Below are 22,976 nucleotides of genomic sequence, written 5' to 3'. Positions count from 1 at the left end.
CTTTGAGAAATCTCCATATTGTTTTCCATAGAGGTTGACCACCAACAGTGTCCTGTAACATTGTCCTACGTGACTACCTTCTTCGTAGGCATCTTAGAGGACTGTTCTCCTAGACCGTCTCGTCCTGCTCGTTAGTAAGCTGTAGCTGGCATCTCAGCTGAGGGGAGAAGTGGAGAAGGAAACCAACGTAGGAGGAAAGGCATCAAATGAAACTTGTGAAGAGTGGGGAAAGGAGACATGTGAGGCCCCTGGAGCCTGTATAATGAAACTCATAAGTGGGGCAAGACTTGCCTCCCACTTTCTGTCCTACAACTTTAAATATAATGCTGTAGACATCTGCTATCATTAGAATAATTTCTACAAAATGTCTGACATAGTAGGATATTATACTTTATAAGAGATGGTTATTACCTTATTGCTTTTTAAGACTCAGTGACTCAAATAAATATAGGAGAATTGGGTTTGAACCATGGAGCAAACATCTGGCTTTGATAGAAGCAGGATTGTATTTTTGGTAAAAGGCTCTCTGTATTATAATGCACATATTGTGGTAGTCAGTTGTAAGAGATGTCACAGATAATTTATGATAATAGTTACCAAGTGCTGAAATTTGAGTATGATAGTGTTGGAGACAGGAGAGTGTCGATATAAAGATTTGGATTCCAATCCTCCACTCCTATTACTCTTGGAAATGTTCTGTAACCTCTATAGGGCCCTGTTTCCTAATCTGCAATATGAAGATTCTATAGAACCAACCACACGGGGTTGTTCCAAACTCAAATGGGTTCACATATGCAAAGCCCATGGCACAGTGCTGAGCACACAATAAGTATTCAATGAAGGCTGCCCATTACTGGGATGGTGATTTTTTAAAGAAGAGCAAATTCAAGTTTGTCCTTGTCAAGACATCTGCTCTACACACTTGCCTTTTGATTGCTTTCCTGAGAGACAAAGGGACATGGTTTGGCTTGCCTGTTGGGGATTTATGACCCATGAGGAATTCACTCTCCTGTGGATTGTAGCAGGAAAAATATCAAAAATCATGATGGTAGGTTTCCCATCTACTGCACGATCTTTGTCAATCGTATTTCTGACCATTTCGCATGGTCAGAACATTGTGGAACATTGTCCATGGAGTGGTGTTCATTAATTCACTGGTAGGCAGTTCGTCATGGGTTTGACTTATTTCACTGGAGTTTGAGGGATATTCTGTGCTCTTAGGAAAGATTTGAGAATCCATTCATGGGACGGTAAGTAGACTCCATTGGTGAAGCAGGATTTGTTGACCATTTCATATCACAGGGCATTTCCCAAATCCTGGGACTGTATGGTGCACGCCAATTCATTTGGCCAACACCTGCAGAGCATCCACTTCTTTTCGGGCCAGGGATAGGTGCAGGGAATCAAAGGTGCATTAGACAGAGTCATGGGCTGGTGAGAAACACAAGGCCCTACACATAGCTGAATGCGTAAATATCTGTTGAGGGGACTGGGGGATAAGCCCTTACTTAATTCTAGGTGTTCTTAGAGAGCTCAGAACAACCTGCCTGGTGGAGGATGTGACAGGTGTGTGGCCTGGAGAAGTCTTCGCTGTGCTTCGAGAACCCTCTGTGTTGTCTGTCTAGTGTTTTCTCCAGGGCTCTGTGAAATTCACTGAGAATGAGTGTCACCAAGTCCCACCAAGTCCCAGGAAAGAGCATTGGGATGTGACCAATGCTAACCCCAACGACCACCTTTTGGGTCTCTTAAAATTTTTAAGCTTAGGAATTGCGTAGTGATGTGGTTTCGATTCCAGTTTGTTCGGAGGCACAGCTTGGGAAGGCCTTTGTTTACACTGCATCCAGGGCCATAAACAAACACAGCATCAGCAGAGCAAACTCCTGGCAGCAGCCGGGCAGGGCAGTGAAGGGGAGTCGCCGTGTCTGTGGCCAGAGAGAGGGCAGGGGAGAGCGTACTGGCAGAGCACAGCCCTGGCTCCCTTCTCCTGAGCCCGCTACTGCCCACGGCTGGAGCTGCTTAGCTTCACCTTGCTCGTTCAGGACCCCCCGGGTGCCAGTCCAGACCAACCCTGCTCCCCAGTCACAGTGACTTTAGGGGGCAGAGGTCAGTAACACAGTGGCTGAGGACCTCATCAGATTTCCAACTGGCCACGTGCTCAGCCTTTAGGAGCTGAACTAACTACATTTTGTTCTTTGTGACCAAATGGACCATCTTATATCCTGCTCACTGTAAGCGGCACTTGTCTTGTCCTTTGCACTCCACTCTTTGGAGCCTCCTTCCCTCACTGGCAGGTGAACGTGTAAGCACCTACGTGAGGGCCGCCATGAACAATACATGAGATGACATGTGGGGCACCTGGCGCACAGAAGACGATGCATCATTTGAGCTGGTGTCTTACTCTTGACCTTTGTTCATTTTGTCACGTGCTTGTTCCTGGAGCCTGCAGTTCTGCCTCTGAACATGAAGCATGATTATTTTGGCATAGAGGACATCTGGTACATTACAGTAGAAAAATATGTGTTTTATTTACCAATAGGGTCGTTCCTTGGTATGTCAGGGGGATTGGTTCCAAGACTGCTCCCATACCAAAATCTACAGATGCTCAAGTCCTTTATAGAACATGGTGAAGCATCTGCATACAATCTATACGCATCTTCCCATATACTTTAAATCATCTCTAGATTATTTATAGTACCTAGTACAATGTAAATGCTATGTAAATATTAATAGTCACTATACTGCATTGGGTTTTTAAAATTTGCATTATTTTTCATTGTTGTATTGTTATGTTTTTTGCAAATATTTTCAATCCGTGGTTGGTTCAATCTGTAGATGCAGAATGTGTGGGTACAGAGGGCCAACTGTATTCATGCATGCCTCTCCCCCAATCCCTGACTTTTCATTCCTTTTCTGAGCCCCATTCCTGACAGGGTGTCTCCTAATTGGTTTCCTTGAGTTTCTTTGAGGGTTTAGGCCCCAAGACCTCCTCAGGAACATAAAGGGACACCAGGCTGCCACTGCTACACTAGAGTACAGGGACTTGAGTCCGACCCGACATTTCCTGCTGCCCTCCCTTGCTCAGCACTGGCCCAGCTGCTTGGGGAGTTGTCCTCGAAGAGTCCCAACAGTGACCAAAGGACACTGGTCCCTGCTCTGCCTGTCAACTCCTATTCCTTAGGCTCTGGATGGAGGGTAGAGGGGAAAGTTGGCCAGGTGCGGGTGTTCAGGCAGGACAGAGGCATTGCCATGAGCCCTGGAGGGCAGGGTGGCAGAGAGAGCAGAGCACAAGGCTGGGAGTCCCCACCCTGACGATATCCCAGCTGTGCAGACCTAGCCTTACCCCAGGTCACTTGCAGAAATGTGGCTGGGAAATGTAGAAACTAAATGCGGATGGGCCTGCTACTCTGCTCAGCTGAAGAATGTCAAGAAAAGCCCATCTTGAGGGAAATTGTGTGGCACCAATCTCTACTCTGAATAGAAAGAAATGATGCCAAAAATGTAAAGCCCTAGCATGCAGGACTGAAAGAGAAGGAATCAGAGGGAAAACATTTGTAAAATTAGCTCTGAATCCGTCATGGTCCAAGATCTTTATCAGTATTTAATTTAAAAAGAAAAATAAAACAACCTGCCAACCTCACAGTGGATATTGAATTACAGGCTGGATAATTTGCCGAACACCTTTGCAATGTCTAAGGAGATTAGCGAGAGGAGCCGAGCGCGATCACGCACACCCCTGCCCAAGTCTCAGACAGGCGCGGGGGAGCAAAGGCACCATCACAGCTTCTCCGATTTCTACCGGAGCTGGAGTGAAGAGCGGTGTGCTTTCTGAACCACTGCACTGGGCAGGTCGGGGAAAAGGGATCAGTCCCCATCTCAGAAGTGAAATTGAAAAGGATGCTCTAAGGGGAACAATATTTGAGGTGTAGTCTGAGTATGACAATGTGGAATTAGCAGGAGAGCTGTCTTCTGGCAGCCTCTCTCAGGACAAACTAGTTTGGTGCATAGTAGGAAAAAAACATTTTCTTTTAAACCTTAAAAATAATGCTGATTTAAAACAAACAAAAGGTAAGAGATTTGGTAAAATATCTTATAGGACCCACGTTGACAGGCATGAGGCAGGGAGGAGAGTGTACAACGGGGACACCCAGGGACGGGGTGTGATAGCATCCCTGCTGTCTTCTGGGTTTCTCTTGCTACCCTCTTCGTTCTTTCCTCCCCCTTTCCTTCCAATCTACCTTCTTCTTTAAGTTTCAGCCGAACAAGGGTCTTGTTCCGTTAGAACCTGAGTAATTTGCTGGGCGCGGTGGCTCACGCCTGTACTGCTAACACTCTGGGAAGCCGAGGCGGGAGGATCGTTTGAGCTCAGGAGTTCGAGACCAGCCTGAGCAAGAGCGAGACCCCATCTCTACTAAAAATAGAAAGAAACTAGCTGGACAACTAAAAATATATAGAAAAAAATTAGCCGGGCATGGTGGTGCATGCCTATAGTCCCAGCTACTCGGGAGGCTAGGGCAGAAGGATTGCTTGAGCCCAGGAGTTTGAGGTTGCTGTGAGCTAGGCTGGGCAATAAAGTGAGACTGTCTCAAAACGAAAAAAAAAAAAAAAGAACCTGAGTAATTTATCTGAAAGGGAAGGAATTCACAGAAAACTATTAGAAGTTGATACTGGTGATCCCTTAGGTAACCATCATATTTTAACAGGTAGACCTTTCGGGCCTTATGAGAAAACAGTGAAGAAGGAATTTATTTCCCAAGGGCCACAGACCACTCATGTGGCAGGTATCTTTGAATAGAGGGGCAAGTCCCAGAATTCCCTAAATCACTGCAGGTGGAAAGCTACCTCTTCCCTCTGTAGTCAGGCCCTTATCTGAGCCTACATAGGGTGCTCCTGCAGCATCTGCCTTGCTTGCCATTGTGGTCTACTTGTCATACCTCCCTGACACTGCAGACAGTTGATGACAAGGACTATGTCTATCTTAAGAATAAGTGCTAACATTTACTGAGCGCCTACTATGTTTACTCAGTTTTCTAAGCCTTATTTATTTATTAACCAATTTAGTTTTTACAACCCTCAGAGGTAGGTAATTCTATCCCCATTTTAAAAATGAGGCCATTGAGGTGTTCGACAATTTGCCCAAGATCACAGGGCAAGCAAATGGCAAAGTTAGGATTCAGACCCAGGCTAGCTGACTCCAGGGCTCACATTGTAAACCACAATGTGAAAATCACAACCTGGCACCTAGTACAGTGCCTGAGAAGCAATCACTCTTTCTGGTTTTCCGTTTATGTCTCTGTGACGGTTAATTCTGTATTGACTTGGCTGGGCCACAGCATTTGGTCAAACATTATTCTCAAGGTTTCTGTGAGAGTGATTTTGGATGAGATTTACATATAAACTGGTGGACTTTGAGAAAAATAGATTGCCCTTCACAATGTGAGCAGTCCTCGTCTAATCAGTTGAAGGTCTGCATGGAACAAAAGGCTGATCTTCCCTGAGCAAGAGGGAATTCTCCAGAAGACAGCCTGTGGGCTTTATCTGCAACATCGGCTCTTCCTGGTTTTTCATAAGACTTGTCTTTGGACTGGAACTGCAAGTCTTTCCTGAATCTCCAGCCTGCCTGCCTCCGCCATCAGGTTTTGGACTCACCAAGCTTCCACAATTGCGGGAACAAATTCCTTAAAATAAATCTTTTCCTATACACACATTTTGTTCTGTTTTTCTGGAGAACCCTGATTAATACAGTCTCCTTTGCTACAAGCTCCTCAAGGCGAGGTTCTCTAGGCTCTCTTTTCTTCTTAGTCTAAGTTTTGCTTGTTTTCTAAGCAATTTTTCCTGCCCATGGCCTCAGTTACCATCTGTATGCCAATAACGCTTAAATTTATAATATAGCTCAGAAGTCTCTCTCTAGGGAGCTCTGGACCTGTATATCCAATTGTGTACTTGAATGGGAACGTGGATTTCTGAGGGGCAACATATACAAAGGCAAATTTATGATCCTGCAACCCGGATCTTTCAGGGTTCCCCATCTCTATGAAACATGCCTCTCTCTATCTGAAAGACCAGGAGCCATTCCTAACAGCTCTCTCCCCCTTATCTCTGTTCTTAATCCATCTCCACGTCACTTCAGAAATTTCAGTACTTCTCTCCGGCTCCACTACCACCACCTTACTCAAGCTATGTGTATGTCTTATCTTGAGTCCTACCGTAACTTTTCAAGTTGCAAGTTCCAAGTAGCTGCATATTCTCTATCTCCCCTCTAAATATTTTTTTTTCCACACTCCAGCTAGAGTGATCTTCCTAACAAATAAATCTGATCATATCATTCTCTGCCATTACCTGTTGGAAGCCATTCAATGATTTTCTGTTGTGCTTAGCAGGAAAGCTAATTTCTTAGCAAGACTATGTGGTGCTTCCCAAGGCTCTTCATGATCCCGTCCTGCAGCAGTTTTCTCCTTGCTTTCTAGACTACAGCTATCCTGACTTTTTAAAAATTCATAAAAATTAAATCCCATCATAGGTCCTTTGCATATACCGTTCTTATTCTATTTTTAAAAATTTGGAACACCCTTCAGAACCTCTCAACTATCATGTGGGGAGTCACTTTTAAGTGAAACAGTTGTGTTCCACACACCTTTCATCAGTCTAGTCAGATTAATCTATCATACAATCTTATAGTATTTATCTGAATTAATATGAATAATAATAGCTATGATTTAGTGAGTGCTTGTCAAGTTCAAGTGTCAAGCACAGTGCTAAATATTTTATAATCATATTTAAATATTTTCTAATTTAAAAGTACTATGCAATCTGAGAAATAGGCAATATTATCATTCTTATTTCACAAAAGAGGGACCCGAGAATCTGGGTGGTGAGCGGAGTGCATGTTCAAGGGTGTGACCATTTAGTGGATGGTCAGCTTCCCCACTGGACTGTGTGCCTGGAATGAGCAGGGGCCAGGTCTGTTATTGATCAGCATTGGCAGAGGACTGCCTGGCATGTAGAATGTGTTCGATATGTACTTGTTGATTGAAATAATGACTATTGGAATGAGTAATGAACTTGGACACATTTTAATACGGAAACTAACTGGGTATTCCTTTTGTTCTCTACTCCAAATTGGTCACCTATGAGATTGTTTACAAAATTCTAGACAGCTGCTTGCAGATGAGAAAATGGCATTCCCAATATTGGAGAAGTGTTAGCGTATCCTCTACTCTTCATTTTAATGACCATCTGCTCCATTTCCAAATAAGGCACCAATTCATTTTAATTTTACACACAGTTAAGGATGATTTTGGCCCTTCTGGGCTTCTAAAGTAGAGGGAGCCACACTTACACAGGGGCACACTCCGTGTTAGGTGAGTCCACGCTAGCAGCTGTAACAAAGAAGCCCTGCATTTCTAAGCCTTAACACAGTTGATGGTTATTTCTTATTTGTGTAACAACCTAGCTGGGGTTGTTACAACTTTCCACGTGGTGATTCAGGAGCCCAGACTTTCTTCACCCCATGGCACCCCAACCCCTGAGGGTCTCAGAACTCTCACTCTGATGGCAGTAAGGCAAAGAACAGGGAGAAAGCATACCCACTTCCTCAAAAACCTGGCCTCCAAATGAAGCCTGTGGCTTCTACTCACTTCCCATTGCTAGAGATTCATTGACGTGGTCACACCCAACTCTAAGGAAGGCAAGGAAATGATGTCTCTCCATATGCTCAGGAAGAAAAGAAACATTTTTGAGTGAATTCACCAGTAGTCTCTGCCCCACCCTCACCCTTACAGTACAAGACAGAGAGAGATGCTAGGAGATTAGTACAAAGTGCCCCAGGGTACGGGAAGAAGAAGCTTACTTATGACTGCGGACATCCAAGAAGGTCTGGGGAGGAGAGGATTTTGAGTGGACTTGAAGAGAGGTAAATCCTTGATAGGCAGAGATGGTAACAGGTGTACCTGAGACTGGTACCAAGAGAGACGAGGTCTGAAGCCAGGTGGGAGTGAGAGGTAGGAGAATAAAAGTATGTCTGTGTATGTATCTCAGAGTCAAGTCAAAATTATTATAATAATCTCTTTTTCTTGTTTTTTTCCCCCTGTGCTCCTTCTATAAGTAATTAAATAACAAACAGAATCCTACCCTCCACCAAGAGTATCTTAGTCTCTAATGTGAAGATATGAAATAATTAGAGGGTATACTGGGTAAAAATTTTAAATGTCACAGAAAACTTCTATTTTCAAGACTGCACTAATTACACAGGATGAGGCTGAACAAAGGGAAGTGCACAATTAGCAGAACGCAGCTTATTATAACCAGCTCTGTTTAGAGGCTCTTCTGAATCTATATATGTAATAAATCAATATGTAGTGACCTAGTATTTATGTTTTAGAGGAGAACTCTGGAGATTTTAAAAATGCAGGATTTGGCCATTTTGGATTTGACTATGGTAATGGTATAGGAGATTTTTTATACTCTAGTCTAAAGAGTAGAGAGGAAAGAGCAGGGTCTTTAGCGGGAGAAGAGCTTAGTCTCTTCCTTGGTCTGCCACTCGTTGGCTGGATGATCATAGCCTCTCTGAGCTGTTTCCTTCACTACGTGGGGATAATTGTGCATGTGAAACCACCTAGCACTGTGCCTGGACTATATTTAAAACACAATTTTAATTTTAGATTCATTTCCCTTCCCCTACTTTTCTTTTCTTTAGTGGGATTTCATTCATCTCAAATAAAAATCCTTTACACTTTAAGAACTGTATAAGAATAACTGTAATATCAGATGGGTATACTTCCTCTAAATCTACCAAACTTCAATAAAGGCAGTTATAATATCAGTGGCTCTATCTGAGCAGGGTCAAGGATAAAAAAGTACCTGAGTTGTCAACTGTCAGGAGGGCTGACTCAGCTCTTCTTTTCTTCAAAAGAAGACAAATGGCATATCATGCAATTTACTTTCTGCTGGGGGTTCTTGTTTTATTTTGTTTGCAAACAAGACCTGAAGTGCAAAAAGACAACCACTCCTACATAAACATTAAAGGGGCTATGATGAATACTATAAAAGTATGGGCTTTTCCCTAGACTCTGTTGCCAGAATACTAGAAATTGTTATGAAAAGCTGAGAGCTCAAAAATTGCACCATATTACACATTATTCAATTGCAAAATGCTGTGAGCTGCCCATCTCAAGCCTCAGCTATGAATGGACTATACACCCAAGTGCATCTCAGTATTGACTGAAAGGCTAGAGGCCCTTAGCTCCTGAGAAGGCATTAGGATTACATTATCATATCAATAGCCCACATGCAAAGTTCTTGATAAAAAAGATCGTAATCCAGAGGCAAGAGATAAAATATGAGAGTTTGATTTATGTAAACAAATCAAAAGCATTTAGAGTCAAGCTACTTAATCTGTCTTAAAGCATTGCTAGGAATATAAACATCAGAACAGCCTAAGAACCAGACAGCCTAGAGTGCAAGGGAATTCTAAAGATTATTTGCTATTTTTTCCCCGCTGTACTATAATCCAGCCATATTGGCCTTCTTTCAGTTCTATGAACCAGCCAAAATTAACACTTCTTGTCTTAAAACCTCTATAACTCATTCCCTGCCTCTTCAGCAATGTCTCTTATAACAGTAAGGATAGTCTGAGTTGTGCTGCATTAACAAATAGCTTCCATATCTCAATGGCTTGAGACAATAAAAATGTGTTGTTTGCTCATGCTACATGTCCATTGTGTGTTCTCTGAAGTCTCATAGGCTCTAGGCTGGAAGGAGAAACCATATCTTAAACCACATCACCAGTCAGAATGCCACAGGAAACGGGAGCCAGAGAGTCTTGCAACAGCAGTTAAATGCTCCAGCAAGAGAGTGACATAGATAGCCCCAGGGGACCTCAAAGAGACGCAGGCTATGCAATTATTGCCTGTGCTTGGAAGGCGAGGGGCAGAAGAAAAGCTCTCTTGACTCTCTCCCCTCCCCTGACCACCCTTTCTAAAGCAGGTTCCAGCTCTTCTCTGTCTGCACACTCTTTTGGTGTTTTTCATAGTGATCATCACAATTCATCACGGTATTATTTTTTATTTTCTGTTTTGTTTTCAGCCTGTTTCCTCCACTGGATGCCAAGATCCCAGAGAGGAAGGACCATGCCAGCAGCCTGATCCCAAGAAGCAGTTCTCAAAAATACTCAATTTGTCTCATATTTTTAAACACTGAATATATTTGTCTTGAATTTAGAGAATCCTTATGACTATAATCTCATGCCTCTTAGTCTACACCACCCTTTTGAGCCGAGTGCTGACTCTACTCCGTCATTCTGCATCAGAGGGTCCTCTGGCTACCAACAGGCAGGGACTAAAGCAAAGGCAAACTGGGCATTCCTTCAAGTGCTGTCTCAAGGCAAAGGAAAAGTAAAAACTATCAACTAACACCTCACAGAAATCTCCGCAGGCTGTGAAAACCAACATACCCAGTGCAAATTACTATAAACTTTGTAAATAAAGAGAAAGAGAGGGGAATTGGTATTTTGTTGAATTTGCTTTTGGCAAATTAGCTTGCTGAGAATGGGCTCACAGATACCCCCGGATACGAACAGCTGTCCAATTGCACCTGGTATTTTTGAAGGCACTCTGAAGTAACTGCCCATTTCTTGGACAAGGAAACTGTAGTTTAGAAAGGTTAAGTGATTGGCCCAAAGTCACAGAGGTGATGATGGGCAAGATAAAAGTGTGACCCAAGTGACCTCTTGCCAGTGTGGTGCTTCTTTCTCTGATCACACTCCAGAAAAGCTGAAATCACTTTTATTTATTTAACATGTATGTAGGGCAAAAAGTGTATAAAGGAATATTTCTAGTATTTGTCCTGCTTTTTATCACTTTAAATAAAAACATTTTAAAATTATTTGTTATTTTAAATACTTTTAATAACTATACCATCATTTTCTTACAAAATCTTATTATTTTCAACTGAATAAGAAATGATTGAAGTATAATTGCCTGCGGGACAAGGTTATTTCAGTAAAGAAGATTCAAAAATCAATTAGCAATGGCCTTAGAGAAATGGATTTTAAATAGGAATTGTCACAGGTCACCTAAAGCATTTAGTTTCCTAATAGTTCATCTTAAAAGAGGCCACTACCACTCCAATGGCAATTACAGCAACAACAAAAATAAATAAATGGGATCTGATTAAATTAAAAGGCTTCTACACAGCTAAGGAAATAATCAACAGAGCAAACAGACAACCTACAGAATGTGAGAAAATATTTGCATGCTATATCTCCAATACAGGGCTGATATCCAGAATCTACAAAGAACTCAAGTAAATCAGCAAGAAAAAACCAAACAACCCCATTAAAAAGTAGGCAAAAGACATGAACAGAAACTTCTCAAAAGAAGATAGAGAAATGGGCAATAAATATATGACAAAATGCTGAATGTCACTAATCATCAGGGAAATGCAAAGTAAAACCACAATGAAATATCACCTTACCCCAGTTAGAATGTCTTTTATTAAAAAGTCCAAAAACAACAGATGCTGGCATGGATGCAGAGAGAAAGGAACAGTTATACACTGTTGGTGGGACTGCAAATTAGTACAACCTCTACGGAAAACAGTATGGAGATTCCTCAAAGAACTACAAGTAGACCTACCTTTTGATCCAGCAATCCCACTACTGGGTATCTACCCAAAGGAAAAGAAGTGATTTTATCAAAAATACCCTTGCACTTGAATGTTTATTGCAGTACAATTCACAATTGCAAAGATGTGGAATCAACCCAGGTGCCTATCAATTCATGAGTAGATTAACAAAATGTGGTGTATGTATACCATGGAGTACAACTCAGCTGTGAAGAGGATGAATTAAGGCCTTTTGCAACAATTTGGAAGGAACTGGAGACCGTTATCCTAAGTTAAATATCTAAAGAATGGAAGAACAAACACCATATGTACTCTCTATTAAATTGGAACACATGTGTACAGAGGGAAGTAAAACTCATTGGAAATCAAACAGAGGGGAGGGGAAAGTAGGGAAGGGGAAAAACCTACCTAATGAGTACAATGAATACATATTTGGGTGACACTTATAGCCTGTGATTCAAGCACTATACATTGTAACAAAAAGATTTGTACCCCCTCAATATTTTGAAATTATGTAAAAAAGAGGCCACTACTAAAATCAGTCAAAGGTTTCTGATACCTGAGGATATGAATTTTTAAAAGATACCTGAGGATATGAATTTTTTTAAAAAGACACCTTTTTAAAGCTATTAGTTTTTTCTCTTGTATCTTTTATAAATAAGGCTTTAATGGTAAGAGCATTTTACATATGATAGAAGGTAAACATTAAAAAAGGAAAAATAACCTAAACTTTTCTCTCTATTCATTAGTCCTTAGAAATTGATTTCTGATTTTATAGAGTTGCTGTTATTTTTCCTCAGTGATGGGCTGTGTAACTCAGAACTGCATTCCTCACCTACCTGTTGGACCAGGTGTCCTGTGTTCTCCTTCTTACTACAGGTACAGGGCACGAAGCATGATCTCAATCTGTTTGATGAGGATATTGGAAGGGCTCATGGCAAGAGAAGCTGCTGCTTAGCCATCTTCAGAATCCTAAGTGGACATCAAGAAGAGAGAAAACTTTAGAAATAATGGAAATTAATTGGGTTCAGAGAGACAAAAACATAATTCTGTCACTTGAAAGAAAAAAGACTTCTATTTAGATTATAAGTGCAATACATAGAATGGAATGTGGGTAGGCATTGAGTGGAGGTTGACTAAGTGAAAAAAAGTGAATAAATGAGCAAATGAGGATTCGAGCTAGTCCTAGGGCTGCAAACCCAGATGCCGACAAGCCCACAAGGGTAGGGTAAAGAAGGGAGCAGACTGGGTGTGGGGCAATAAGGAACAGTAGGGACTCTGGTTACCTAGTGAGCACGTGCCCCCTCTGAAGGAGGCAGCTGCTGCTCAGAGGGTCTAGGTGATTTTCACTGCTGCCATAAAAATGGCCCAATAATGTCACAACTTCAGATTTTCAGTGGAAAACAGAAATGCAGATTTTTATGTGAAATCTCTTAAATTTTGTATTTTAGAATCTAATTGAAACAAACAGAACAAGGCAAAACTTTGCACAGTTCAAACAAGACTTAAAACCAAGGCTCATGTGAGGGTCAGGGTTAGTTCATAGGTGGCTAGCTTTTCCTAAGGTCTAGTGCAACATCTTCACCTTCCAAGTGATGAAAACGGGTCCAGAGGGCTGAAGCTGCTTGGGCAAGGACACCCAGCTAATTAGTGGCAGGGCTGGGGCTTTAGGCATGACACCTTCCCTTTCCCTTATGACCTTTCACGTTCACTTAGGACCACTCTGCAACTGGCTGAATCTGATCAGATCTATTTAAATAACAGGCTGGAGGCCAACCAGAGCTGCCTTCCATTGACCTGATTCTTGGGTATTAAGCTGTAGGTATACAAAACTTCAATAATGGAAGGTCTAATGTTCTGTTCTCACCATTCATATCATGGAAGAAGTTCTGGGTAAAGCTGAGTGCCTGAAATGTGAAGGGCCCTCCTTTGAAACTTTGAAATAACATTCTGATTGCAGGCATGTGTTTGGGATGGTGTTTAAGCAGTGTGGCCAGATGTGAAGAGTAGCAGTGTGGGGCAGAGGCATAAGTGGGTCCCACCGGATTCATGTGCTGGTTCCAGTTTCTGCTAAAAAGGCTCCATTGATGTGATAATCAGTGTTGTGTTATGGTTAAGTGTATAGGTTGACCCAGCCCCTGACTATGACTTAACTTCTCCAGGTCCCATGTGCGAAATAGTGATAATGGTATCTGAATCATGGAGTTGTAGTGAGGTTTAAGTGACTCAGTACATGGAAAGTGCTTAGCATGGTGCTTGCACAAGGTAGGCATAAATGTTAGCTAGTATTTGTAGCAACTATCAAAATTCATTGGATACCTGTTATACACTAATTTACTTACATGTGTCATCTGTTATTATCACCACAATCCTCTTAGTTTTATGTTATTATCTTCACATTAATAACGAGAAAACCATGACTTTGGGAGATCAAGTCCCTTGTCCAATGTCATCCTGTTATATGGTGGAACCAGTGTTTGAACCTAGCTCTACTCAGTCCAGCCATTTGCTTACTCCCCCTCTCCAGAGACTTGTCAGTCTTCAGTTGAAGATACTCTTCAGAATGTTAAAGGAGAGCAAATCAAATTTTGTCAAACACCAATTATTAATACTTATCAAATTAAACACCAAAGCAAAGGAGTCCCAAATCAAACAATCAAAAGCACTGCAATACTTGTTAATCTTTTCCCTTATGTAAAAAATATATTATTCTACAATGGGGAGTGTACCATGCAATTAAGCATGAGACAGGACAGCATGTAATCAATTTTTAGTGTGCATGAAAGATGGCACCTGGAAGACTTTACTCTGGCATATTAAAAAAAATTTCCTTGCTTTCATAGAATTTTTATGCAAAGAAAATAAACATTATTAAAGTGTATGAAACATCTTATATAAAATATCATTGAATGAAGAAAAGGAAAGAAGCAAAGAATGAAGGAAACGAGAGGTTACTAAATGCTACCATGAGCCAGACCCTATACCAGGTAGTGTTATATTCATCATATTAATACATTTAGTGAGCAAAAATTAACCAAACCAGGGCCACAAAAATATGGACAATGTGTATATAGTTAACACAGTTTTCTATGGGCAGATATATAGTTTAAATATCTTGATTCTTACTTAGACATAACTTCATATCTTGAATATCTATTATGTTTTGGGTATTTTTTGACACATTAAAAAAAAATTAACTTTAGCCAAGCAAGGCCAGAGAAGGAGGATGTCCTTTTAATCAAAATATTTAATTACCATCAATGCTGGGAAAATATTAACTAGAAAACACATAAATGCAAATTTTCTCAGCTTTAGGATGTACTTAACATTATTCCAAAGATAATGAAATTTATTCACAGCAAAAATATAGAAAGCAGGAATGTATTATATAAGAGAAGATGAAAAATATTAATATAAGCCACTTTCTTCAATCTGATTTCTAAAGTGTAATTTTGGTATTTGGTATTCAACTCTCCAGAATATAAAATGCATCTACATTTAAATGTTGGTTTCAGACTACAAAATAATATTTCAAAGTCAAGTAGAAATAAATTTGTTCATTATCTACTCTTTTGGATAATTGCCATTATTGCTATTTCTCCTTGGGCAGATAATGGAAAATTCACTATATGAATTGTGTTTTTCTGGAGAAATAGCCTAGACTCAACATTTGTCACCCACATTTTAATCTAGTTTACAATTTACCAGGCCTAAAAATATAGCTATTCTAGTACATTATTCTATTATTTTTCATTAATATTGCTCCTTCTTTTTAGCTTCATGTTCCAAAAAGGAATTTTGCCAGTGCCATTTATGACGAATAAATCCATTCATTTTCTGTGCCTACTTATGACTGTTAGTTAAGGGAGAATTTTAGTGACATAATAGGATAAACAAGATAGTAATAATATTTGGACACGAGATTTAGTCTCTGCAGTTTTGCTACAGCCCTCTTTGTGGCAGCAAAGGAATTTGTACCTTGAATCTCTAATGTCGGTATCTGGCTACATTTGATCCTGGTTTGTGTGTGGTCTGTGTGAGATAAAGAATTAAAATAAAGACCAACAGAACAAAACACAAAGCACTGCTGAGTTGCCCATTTATTAACTTATCAGTATAAATTCTATGATTCATTAGGAAGTTAGGTGGAGGCAATAGTGAATTTAGGAGATAGAACAGAGGGCTTTCACTCTATGTTTCAATGATAATGGACCTAGCTTTACATTTCTGAGACTTTGAGATTTCCATGCAGTTTATTTTCCATGAGTTTCCATGAAGTTTATTGGGCCATGTTCTTAGTAGCAACACTTGTTCCTGAGGTGAGGGGAGAAGAAGGAAGGCAAAGGGAGAGGTTGAACTTGGATGGGGTCACAGCAGAGACCTGAGCTGACCTCCCAGGGAGCTCTGGAGCTGGGATGGCCTTGAAGAGTTCAGTGTGTGCTAGAGTCAGCCTGCATAGGGTTGGGAAGGCTGGTGGTGTGCACCTCTTCCCAACTTTATGTTCAATGACACTATGTTGATACTTTAAGCATATATGTGGAGTATTTATAACACAGTGATAGGCAAATGCTAGTAGCAATCAGGGCTTCTCCTACTCCCCTCTTCCAAGTCTTCAACCCCTAGAAAGGTGGTTTACCAGAAAACTCACAGTTAGGAATGATTGCTTTCACATCTCTGTGTGCAAATGCATGTGATGAATTCTTAATTGTACATCGTGCTCCACAGATGGAATTAGACTCTATACTTGTAGGTCTTGTGTTGCTATGACTCTGCCTGACCAAGTCTCTTCTGTTCTACAAAAAATATTATTCTAATCTTAGGATTTCTAGCTGTGCTATCAGTGATCTTTATTATTGCATTTTTAAAAGAGGCAGCTAAGTTCCTATTGAAATGGAGCCATCTCTGTAAGATACAACTTGGTGATACGATCTCCAAAGGCTAAGTGACACAGTTATCAAAGAAATAAGTACTGGCAACGATCAAACAACATTCTGGGTAAAATACTTAGAAAAAACCAACTGAAATGATTTTGTTTAAAAATACTGCTCTTTCTTTACTTGTAAACATTCATCCTACTTCATTCACACTAATGAAGTAGAATAACAATAATTGGAGCATGTCTTTGTTTAATAAAGTCATAAAATATTTTTGGAGCTAGTTTAGGGTGCATACAGTAAGGTGGAAGAAGATTTTAGAGGTATTAGCCAAGCCACATAAAGAATTTGGGTTAAAATAATTCCAGCTATTTAAAAAGTTAATTCCTAAGAAGCTGAACTAAGCCAATTGCTGCATGCAAATACCAGTATCTTTAAGAAACTCAGAGAGTTGGTGTGAGAGAGTTCACCATTAGCTGCGCTAGCAGAAATGTTTAAGGAGACCATTCTGAGCAAAGCTGCACATATTTCAAAGTTCTTTCTTCTTCTGATCTCTTTATAGAAAAAGACAATAAAGGAAGACCCAAGAATTGACAGACAGACACAGATTATACAGGAATTCTTCTCAGCTTTGCTCCTTACATTCTATACCCACACTAACTCTTGGCAATGTAGCAATTATAAAATCACCAGTTAGGCATACAATTTAGAAAAAAAACAATAGGCATGGAATAGAGAGGTTTTCAGGATTTTAGTACAGGAGGCTAGAATTTGGAAACAATAAAATTAGTGTGGATGATTCCGAAATTCAGCTATTAAAAAGTGACTAAGTATTGACTGTATCTATTCTACTGGCCACCACATTTCCATAAAAGCCATCAAAGAAGACGGAAAGTGAAGTTTCCAACATATGTTCTTTCATGGTATAAAATCATCGGGAGTAAATTCTGTCTAGTACTTCACAACTCAAGCACAGGGTCTATCTCAGTAATATCCTCTTAGATGAATTGATGAAATATAGCTAGGGCCACACTTGGATTCTATAATCAGTTTCTCAATTCCTCTATAATCAGTTTCTTAATTCCTCTCTTGTTAAATCCATCATTTCATTGAACAACACTGTGTTGCATATTTTCTATATTGTCACATTCTACGAGGGGCTGGGGATACAGAGGAGTTTGTATATTTCAGGAGACAGATATAATTTAGATAATACAGTAATAAAAGTAATGAAGCACAAAGGAGGGAGACTGAATTGTGTGTGTGTCTTGTGTCTTGTATGTGTCTTTCCTCTTAAATGAGGTATTCAGAATATTGATAATTAAGAGCAAAACTTTCCTTTTTCTGACTGTAAAATATGAATGCAGTTAATATTTCTGCTAATCAAACAAGGGATATTGGCAGAATGAAAGAATGTAGCATGGAGCCCTAAAAATAATCTGGCCTATTTTTCCTGATTGTAAGCTGAAATATATCTCAGTTTGTTTTTCAATAATTCAACAATAAATAAATTTATTTAAATTCAACAAAAAATAATTCAACAATATTTTTATTTTCCCTTTATGTGCAATTTGCATGTGAGGTGCTGAGTATTTAAAGAGGAATGGGGAAAATCCAAGTTGTTTTCAAAGTCATACTAAGCAAGTAATTCCATATATCTGATATATCATGAGATTTGTAAAGAGTTGATATAATTTCATAATACTTTTCAGGAATACGGTGTTCTAAATTTATATCTACTTATGAAATTTTAGCCTGGATAAATGAGTTGTTTCACAAATGGTTTTGATAGAACATAAATTGAACTTTATAACAAGCAAACATAGAACAATGGGGTAGACCCTTGTTCCTGTTTGGCTGTCAAACTTTTTAGCTACAGTTTTAAGTTTCTGCCTTTATAGATGGTAGAAACTAGTTCTTAGAATTTAGATCATTGCAGGGCATCTGTGCAAAGGGATTTTGTACAACTTTCATAGTGACTGAGTGTCCCACTACCCAGCTTGATTTATCAGTTCATGATCAGCATATCTTGAAAACAATGTTATAGTAAATCACACCATGTAAACTCATGGAATTTGAACATGACTTCTGATTTTGATACAGATTCTCTGCAGCCAATTGGCTCCAATGAGAATCGAATTCGACCCATCTGTGGGAAGTTGCTTTGCTTTTTTTTTTTTTCCTTTAGGCATTACTAGATCAGTCTTTTTAGGAATGGATAGAGCATCTGTTGCAAGAGACAGTGGAATAGGAGAATAGGCCAACATCTGTACAGATATATTACCATCATTGAAAAATAGCAAAACAAAACCAACAGTTTAAAGCACATACCCTATAGGCAGTTACAGTAACCTCTTAGTTTAAAGGGTAGAATCTTGACACGAGCCTGCAAAATGACCCTTTTTCTGACTTAGGTGGTTTTCCATCATACCCCGGTCCATTTGGTACAGATGCCAGCACTGTGCTGGCTGGAGAGGCATGACAGGAAACGGTGCAGCAGCTCTGGCAGAGGTAGGGGGTTGGGAGGTGGCACTTGGAAGCCACCCTTTGCCTTTAATCAGTCATACTGAATGGGGATTTGTTTGCAAAGATCAACGAGATCTTGAATGAGAATCAATTGAGATCAATGGAACTTGTTGAAGTTGTATGTGGCAAGTAATAGGCCCAGTATGGGGACAGTACCCCTTTCCCTCTGCAGCATAAAGCTCTTCTCCCCATCCCAGGTTCTTCTTGATGAGCCCTTAAAATGAAAAAAAATGCACACCTGTTACTTCCAAATTGGGCTCATATTTCTCAGTAGACCTTCCAAAGGAATGGGGAGTTAAACCTGCCACTGTGAAAGTATTTTCCACGCCTTGGTGAAGTTGTGAGAGAAATCAGTTTAGAAATGCCATGAGTAGACAGGGAAATGGTTAGAATCCATGTTCAAAAAAGCAAACAAACTAATAAACAAACAAGAAAGATTGATAAACTCTGCAGCCTAAAGATCTCAGAAGAACTAAATCCAAATGTAAATGTCAGATACTTAAGAAGTAATATCATAAAAGAAGGCTTTCAATTTTCGCTACAATTATGTTCCATGAATACAATTTTCTACCTGTTTCAGTACTTTGGTTAATGCAATTTGTTTTTCAAGTTTTGAGATCCAAAATCTCCCATTTGCTAAGGGTCTGGGAGGCCATTTACTCCTTACTACACTGACAGCAGTATATCACCTGGGCAGCTTGCTGTTCTTTGTTGCCTTGAACTTCTCTAATGTCTAGGCAGTCCATGCTTGGGCTGAGAACAGACTGAGTGAGCTACATCCTCATGCTTTTCTCTTCTGTTATTATTTTTACCTGAATTCTTTCCAAGAGGAAGCTGTATGTTTTAACTGGACAGATATGAGGAAAAGCAACTATTTTTCTGCCAAGATAACAATCGGCGACCTTGGGCAATATGTGCAGAGATTTTTGGAATTCTATTAAAAAATATCTGATAAACTACCTTTGAGTCTGCACATTGTTTTCTTCATATGAGGCAAGAAGTGAGCTCTGTGAGGCTTAGCAAGCTTAGCTGGTTATTACTTAAACTCTAGGTAGTAAACAAAGATGTGCTTTGTACTGCATAGATGGCTGGAATGAATGATCAATGTTAGAGTTAAAAGTCACAATAAGAGTTCCTGGTTTTGCCTATATTCATTAAACTTAGCACAATAGTAACCCCAAAGATATGGTACCTTAAGCAGCCAATCTGTTCCCACTATTAAAATCTTCTTGTTCCGATTCCTAAATACCAATCAGTTCACTTTTTTCTTCCAATGAAAAAACAAAGAAATATTGAGAAGTGTCATAAATCAGGGCAATGTATGTGTACTCTGTGCAATACATTTCCCCCAGAAAAAAAGTGGTCATAAAACAAAAAGACATGTGAAATATGCCTCCATAAAAGTAAAATACAACTCCTTCAAGGGGCTAAACGCATACCCTAGAACTGCTCACTATTCAATGTGATCATGGTGTGATGGAACAAGGGTGTGAATGGGTCAGTACGGGTGTATTTTATATTTAAAAATATTCTTTGGGAGAGTTTGGTTTAAATGCATGGAATGTTCTTTCATTGTTCATTCAATGTTCTTTATGAGGCCTTTTCTAGGGAAGCCAATGATGCCAAGTACGCAGCGCAAAGCCATCTGCTAAAAATCAGATGGGTGAGCAGCTACAACCAAGCCTCTGCCTGATCAGGCCCTTCTTGAGTCAGAGGTACCAGCATATTTTCTCCTCATCCATACCTGGGAGACTGTAGATACCTTAAATCATCCAGCATCCAACAAAATGTTTTCCAAAAACAATAGAGCTAAATGTATTGCGAAATCTCAGGGATGACAGAAAATATCATGTATGCCACATTATACCACCAAGACAGCAACAGTTTTTATTTTTGTAAAGCAATTATCAACTTATGTATAAATGATTACAGTATTTGAGATCCAAGATTCTTGGAAAATGTGATGTTGCAATCAAAACATAATTGAGCTATTTTGGAATAGGAAGTCTATTTGCTCTTCAAAATGCATAAATATCTAAAAATTAAATGATGACCCATTTAGTCATCGCATTTAGTGCAGTATTGCTTCACTGCAATTTTTTCATGATTCGCTTTAAGTGAACTTTCCTGCTTAATGGAAAGTTTCCACAGTGTGAAAGTGTTTCCCAGCCCAAAGTGTGTGTGTGTATGTGTGTGCACGCATGTACACATGTTTGTGTGTGTGTTGGGGCTGGGTGAATGTGGTCAGCAGTGATAAATTAATTTCCTTATGTCATCTCACAATCTAATCCATCTGTACACCAATCATTTTCTGCAGCCTAAATAATGTCTATAATACTTGGTATGTGTAGGTACTATTAGTGTTTCCAAATGTATATATATGCCTTTGAGGTAAAATATACTAATTTATTTTAAAATACTAATTTATTTAAAAATCTACTTTTTTGTAGATTTTTGTTATTACTACTTTTTAATCCATTGATTATAAAAACATAGCAACTATCTATGGGCAACCACAACATTTTAAATGTTAAGAAGGAATCATCCCTTTTGGATCAGATGCTCTGTTCTAACCCAGGGTAATGTATCTCAAGAGTTACTGATAAAATAGTTGTATTAATAATAGAGACTTAATAGAGATATGTAATATAATGAGAGTATGATAGATATAATGAGATTTTCAATTATTAATGAGTCCCATTAAAAGAATCATTAAACCATTTGGTTACATTAAATGTTTAGGTCTAGCTCCAAACTAAAATACTTAGAAAACTATTAACAGGCACTACCTCTAGGGATGGGAGTGGAATTGTGTGAGCAGTGAAAAGGGACTTCTTTTTATTTTCTATGCCTTTGTATTGTTTTAATTGTTTACAACAACCATCCATTCAAATATTACTTTTATATTTTAAAATATGATGAAAAGAAAACAACCACATAGAATGAGATCAATAGCCTTTTGGGAGGCTAGTGAGATGCAGTGTAAGTTGTCGTATAAATATTAATATAACCATGTGTTAGGAGCTACAGGACTGCAATATATTCCCACTCAACTGTGTCTTGTGGTACATCTTCCTAAGAGTGCAGAGAGAAAGAATGATTTTTGCCTCCTGCCACCAAACATGTATTGGGACACCCCAGGAGCACTTATAAAATCTCACTCTGTCCTACACCATGAGATTATAGTTGGCTGATCCATGGTTGATTCTCCCAGCATAATTCTATGAGTGTTGGTATTTAGTGTTAGGAATGTACAGGAATCATGTGACATTTTTAATGTGTTTAGACTCAAGAGGCTGTAGCAAATTCCATGGAATACTTGCTAATATGGTAAATTAATCTGAAATACTTTAAATTCTTTCCCCCAAGAATGCTGCCATGCTGAATGATCCCAAGTTAAGTATTGTCATGTTGTATTATGGCATGACATTCAGGTAGCTCATTGTAGCAAATAAAAACATTTATATCTTTTAGAAAATTTCATGGGAAGCAGATGCACTATTATTTTTTTCTAAAAAATTCAGTTAAATTTTAGTAATGCGTATGTGAAGTGGATAAAAACATCACAAATATAAGATTTAAGTTTCTCTTTTTATGTATGAACTAGACCTTTACATTTTAACTGTAGTATGGGAGAAATGAATTATTTAGACCAAAGTTTCACATTTTCTCTTCTGTTTCCTATATCTACAATGATTTTCCTTATTCATCCAAAAGGAGGACAAACAAATGGAGTGATTTTTCTGGTCTTTGATTTAGGACCAATATACACCAACTGATTTCATTTTAGGAACCTCAGGCCCCAATGTTTGCAGCATGGTATTGAGGACTATGCATGTGACTATGCAACCTAGCCAAGAGCATGTTTTGTCAAGTGGCCAGTGCATTAACTCATGATTTACATGTTTGATTGACTATTTCACCTTTCACCCTGATACATTTATGTCACATAGAAAC

The 22,976-nt window shown here is 39.3% G+C and overlaps 1 protein-coding gene across 3 annotated transcripts in view; it reads right to left on the bottom strand.

Moving 5' to 3' along the window:
• B3GALT1 (beta-1,3-galactosyltransferase 1) overlaps positions 1–22,976 on the bottom strand; it is a 492,457-nt gene that overhangs the window by 37,411 nt on the left and 432,070 nt on the right. For all 3 annotated transcript variants that reach the window (XM_076005628.1, XM_076005627.1, XM_020288406.2), the window contains one exon: positions 12,459–12,591. The gene's annotated coding sequence lies outside the window, so the exon portion shown is untranslated. The remainder of the gene's footprint in view (positions 1–12,458; positions 12,592–22,976) is intronic.

This window comes from Microcebus murinus, chromosome 8 (assembly GCF_040939455.1).
Source record: "Microcebus murinus isolate Inina chromosome 8, M.murinus_Inina_mat1.0, whole genome shotgun sequence".
Classification (NCBI taxonomy): Eukaryota; Metazoa; Chordata; class Mammalia; order Primates; family Cheirogaleidae; genus Microcebus; species Microcebus murinus.
Note: the sequence above shows the minus strand (reverse complement) of the source record. Positions and strands in the feature narration are given on the sequence as shown.